Here is a 5,640-nt window from a genome sequence, read left to right on the forward strand (position 1 = left end):
TCTCTCTCTCTCTCTCTCTCTCTCTCTCTCTCTCTCTCTCTCTCTCTCTCTTTCTCCCTCCCTCTCTCTCTCTCTCTCATTAGTTTATTCAGATGAGTTTAGGAATTAAATTGACACAAAACAGATCATGAGCAGAAAAGCATAAGTTTTATTTTACATGAACATAGTAATGCCCACAAGACAGTTAAGACTCAAATAAATGGTCAAGGCAAAAAGTTCTTATGTCTTTAATGCAAAGAGCAATGAATTTGGGCGTCTGACGCTAAATTGGGTGGGGTAGAGAGTAGGGGGCGGTAGTTGGGGGTGGTGGGAGAAGGAGGAGACCAAGAGTCACTTATAAATGGGGCCCAAGCAGGACCCGAAGCCTAAATTCCAGGAGGGCAAGCGAGTGCTGTGCTTTCATGGGCCGCTTCTTTATGAAGCAAAGTGTGTAAAGGTTGCCATAAAGGACAAACACGTGAAGTACTTTATCCATTACAGTGGTTGGAATAAAAATTGGGATGAATGGGTGCCAGAAAGCAGAGTACTCAAATACGTGGACACCAATCTGCAGAAACAGCAAGAATGTCAAAAGACCAATCAGGAACAATATGCAGAGGGCAAGATGAGAGGGGCTGCTCCAGGGAAGAAGGCATCTGGTCTGCAACAGAAAAATGTTGAAGTGAAAAGAAAAAAGAACAAGCAGAAAACATCTGGAAATGGAGATGGTGGCAGTACCAGTGAGACACCTCAGCCTCCTGGGAAGAAGAGAGTCTCGGTAGATCCTACTGTTGAAAATGAAGAAACATTCCATTCATGCACAGAGTTGAAGTTAAAGTGAAGATTCCTGAAGAGCTGAAACCATGGCTTGTTGATGACTGGGACTTGATCACCAGACAAAAGCAGCTTTTTTATCGTCCTGCCAAGAAGAATGTGGATTCCATTTTGGAGGATTATGCAAATTATAAGGAGTCTCTCGAGGAAATACAGATAATAAGGAGTATGCTGTTAATGAGGTTGTGGCAGGGATAAAGGAGTACTTCAATGTAATGCTGGGCACTCAGCTACTCTACAAATTTGAGAGACCACAGTATGCTGAAATTCTCGCCGATCATCCAGATGCACCCATGTCCCAGGTGTATGGAGCGCCACATTTACTGAGATTATTCGTGCGAATTGGAGCGATGTTGGCCTATACGCCTCTAGATGAGAAAAGCCTCGCTTTATTACTGAACTATCTACATGATTTCCTCAAGTACCTGGCACAGAATTCTGCAACTTTGTTCAGTGATTATGAAGTGGCTCCTCCGAGTACCATCGGAAAGCCGTGTGAGGGGCGTGCTCTCTCTCACTCATTCTTGGATCTCTGTAAACAATTTGGTTCTTAGTCCTTCTCTTGTACAAATGATGTACTTTGAAGACCGTTAGTGCATAACAGAGTTGATGTTTGTTTTCTGTTTGATTTTAAACAGAGAAAATAAAAGGAGTAACCGCTCCTTTTTTCTTTCTTTTTTTCATTTCAAAGTTTCTACCAGTGTGTCAGTGATGGACAACAGAGAGACACGCTGTAGAGTGTTTGCCTACTTGACAAAGCTGCTTTTGAATGCTGGTGGTTCTGTTCCTTTGACACTACGCACTTTTATAATATGTGTTAATGCTCTATGACAAAATGCTCTGATTCCTAGTGCCAAAGGTTCACTTCAGTGTATGTAACTGAACACTCATTCATCTGTGCTCTTTTTTTTTTTTTAATGGTGCTTAAAGAGCCCATCCTTTGTGAGTCATCCATGTTGTTCCTTAGGCATTTTATCTTTGCTCAACTGTTAAAGAATGGTGACTTGTCTTCATGGTTTTTGTATTTGTGTCTAATGAACATTTTAACATGATAGACGCAATGCATCGTGTAGCTACAGTTTTATGGAAAAGTCAATCTTATAGGAGTTGTTTTTAAGATCTTCACTAAATTTTTTCTTTAAACTTCAAAAAAAAGAACAATGAATTTGTTAAGGGGGTAGTTTTGATTTGAAGCAGCAAATCTAGAGGCATATAAAACGATTTGATGTTAAGATTTTATTTACAAAAACTCATTAGAGGAGCAACTATTCATAATAGATAAAGGGCTATCTATTTAACCTAATACACAAAAGGCTTCTTTTTCACAGGAATTTTTATGGTTTCTATGGATAAAAATTGAACGAGGGAGGCGTTAGGTCAAACCACCCTTTCTGCGTCTGTAGTTTTCCAGGTACCTTCAGCTGGAAAAAAAATCAATGTGAGAAAGGCATATTTGGACATAGCTTGTACTCAACTCTTACATGCTACATGTCTGGTAATGCCTTCTGGTCTATGCCAGAGCACTGAGCAGACCTCAAGCTTCAGCTCTATAACAAATCCCACAAAACTCAGAGGAGGCTGGACTCCCAGGAGCCCTAACACCCTCAGGAACATAGGATCATAGGATCACAGGATCTCAGGCTATTGATCACACCAGGATTTCAGGATCTAGGAGGCAGCCTGACTCCCAGGAGCTCTTACACCCAAAATCTCAGGATCTCCAGATCACAGAACCACAGAGACAGCTGGACAGACAGGCTCCAGTCGGAGACAGTGAGTGAAGGTAGCACTAAAAATAACAGATGGTGAAAGGCAAGCAAAAGAACATAAGCAATAGCAACCAAGGTTATTTGGCCTCATCAAAACCTAGTTCTCTCACAATAGCAAGTCCTAACACCCCATCACACTGGAAAAGCAAGATTCAGATTTAAAATCACTTCTCATGATGATGATAGAGGACTTTAAGAAAGACATAAATAATTCCATCAAAGAAATACAGGAGAACACAGGTAAACAGATAGAAGCCTTTAAAGAGAAAACACCAAAATCCCTTAAAGAATTACAAGAAAACACAACTAAATAGGTGAAGGAATTGAACAAAATGATTCAGGACATAAAAATGGAAGTAGAAACAATAAAGAAATCACAAAGGGAGACTACCCTGGAGATAGAAAACCTAGGAAAAAGATCAGGAGTCATAGATGCAAGCATCACCAACAGAATACAAAACAGAAGAGGGAATCTCAGGTGCAGAAAATACCATAGAAAACATTGACACAACTGTCAAAGAAAATGCAAAGTACAAAAAGCTCCTAGCCCACACATCCAGAAAATCCAGGACACAATGAGAAGAACAAACCTAACATAGTAGGTATAGATGAGAGTGAAGATTCTCAAATTAAAGGGCTAGTAAATATCTTCAATAAAATTATAGAAGAAAAAATCTTCCCTAACCTAAAGAATGAAAGGCCTATGAGCATACAAGAAGCCTACAGAACACCAAATAGTCTAGACCAGAAAAGAAAAGCCTCTCATCACATAATAATCCAAACACCAAATGCACAAAACAAACAAAGAATATTAAAAGCAGTAAGAGAAAAAGGTCAAGTAACATATAAAGGCAGACCTATCAGAATTACACTGGACTTTTCACCAGAGTCTATAAAAGCCAGAAGATCCTGGGCAGATGTCATACAGATCCTAACAGAACACAAATACCATCCCAAATACCTAACAGAACACAAATACCCAGCAAAACTTGAAATTAGCATTAGCATTAGCATAGGTGGAGAAACCAAGATACTCCGTGACAAAATCAAATTTACACAACATCTTTCCACTAATCCAGCCCTACAAAAGGATAACAGAGGGAAAACTCCAGTACAAGGAGGGAAATTATACCCTAGAAAAAGCAAGAAATTAATCTTCTTCCAACAAACCCAAAAGAAGATAGCCACATACACACATAAGTCCACCTCTTATAAAAAAAAATAACAAGAAGCAGCAATCACTTTTCCTTTCTCTTAAAGTCAATGGACTCAATTCCCCAATAAAAAGACATAGATACATAAACAGGACCCAGAATTTTGCTGGATGCAGGGAATGCACCTCAATAGCAAAGACAAATACTACCTCAGAGTAAAAGGCTGAAAAATAATTTTCTAAGCAAATGGTCCCAAGAAACAAGCTGGAGTAGCCATTCTAATATCAAATAAAATCAACTTTCAACTTAAAACTATCAAAAAAAGATAAGGAAGGACACTTCATGTTCATCAAAGGAAAAATGAACCAAGATGAATTCTCAATTCTGAACATCTATGCTCCAAATGGGCAACCACATTCATAAAAGAAACCTGACTAAAGCTCAAATCACATATTGCACCCCACACAATAATACTGGAAGACTTCAACACCCCACTCTCAGCAATGGACAGATTATGGAAACGGAAACTAAACAGAGATACAGTGAAACTATCAGAAGTTATGAACCAAATGGATTTGACAGATATCTATAGAACGTTTCATCCTAAAACAAAAGAACATATCTTCTTCTCAGTACCTATGGTACCTTCTCCAAAATGAGTCACAAAACAGGCCTCAACAGATACAAGAAAATTGAAGTAATCCCATGCATCCTATAAGATCACCATGGCCTGAGACTGGTCTTCAATAATTTAAAAAAAACAATGGAAAGACCACATACAGGTAGAAGCTGAACAACACTCTACTCAATGATAAACTTGGTCAGGGAAGAAATAAAGAAAGAAATTAAAGACGTTTTAGAATTTAATGAAAATGAAGGCACATCATACTAAAACTTGTGGGACATAGGAAAGCAGTGCTAAGAGAAAAATTGCTAGCTCTAAGTGCCTACAAAAAGAAGCTGGAGGGAGCATACACCAACAGCTTGAAAACACACCTAAAAGCTTTAGAACAAAAAGAAGCAAACATAGCCAAGAGGAGTAGACAGCAGGAAATAATCAAACCCAGTGTTGAAATCAACCAAGTAGAAACAAAATGAACTATACAAAGAATCAACAAAACCAGGAGCTGGTATTTGAAAAAAATCAGTAAGATAGATAAAACCTTAGTCACACTAATCAGAGGCAGAGAGATACTATCCAAATTAATAAAATCAGAACTGAAAAGGTAGATATAACAACAGAAGCCGAGGAAATTAAAAAATCATCAGATCCTACTACAAAAGCCTATACCCAACAAAACTGGAAAATCTGGATGAAATGGACAATTTTCTAGACAGTACCAGGTACCAAAGTTAAATCACTACCAGATAAACCATCTAAACAGTCCCACAACTCCTAAAGAAATAGAAGCAGTCATTAAAAATCTCCCCATAAAAAAAAAAAAGCTGGGAACCTATTGGTTTTAGTGCAGACATTCAAAGAAGAACTAATACCAATTCTCTTTAAACTATTCTACAAGGACCAGATGGGGTTTGTGCAGAATTCTATCAGACCGTCAATGGAGACCAATACCAATTCTCTTCAACTATTCCACAAAATAGAAACAGAAGGAATAATACCCATTTCATTCTATGAAGCCACAATTAACCTCATACCTGAACCACACAAAGACATAACAAAGAAAGAAAACTTCAGACCAATCTCCCTTATGAATATTGATGCAAAAATACTCAATAAAATTCTCCCAAGCCAAATCCAAGAACACATCAAAACAATCATCCATCATAATCAAGCAGGTTTTATCCCAGGAATGCAAGGATGGTTCAATATGCAGAAATCCATCAATGTAATCTACTATATAAACAAACTCAAAGAAAAAAATACATGATCATCTCACTAGATG

General features: G+C 38.1%; 1 pseudogene; it reads left to right on the forward strand.

The window, feature by feature from the left end:
• Nucleotides 1-340: 340 nt before the first annotated feature.
• Nucleotides 341-1,312, forward strand: LOC114628172 (annotated as a pseudogene).
• Nucleotides 1,313-5,640: the final 4,328 nt, after the last annotated feature.

The sequence above is a fragment of the Grammomys surdaster genome, unplaced genomic scaffold (genome assembly GCF_004785775.1).
Source record: "Grammomys surdaster isolate TR1022 unplaced genomic scaffold, NIH_TR_1.0 265, whole genome shotgun sequence".
NCBI classification, from domain to species: domain Eukaryota; kingdom Metazoa; phylum Chordata; class Mammalia; order Rodentia; family Muridae; genus Grammomys; species Grammomys surdaster.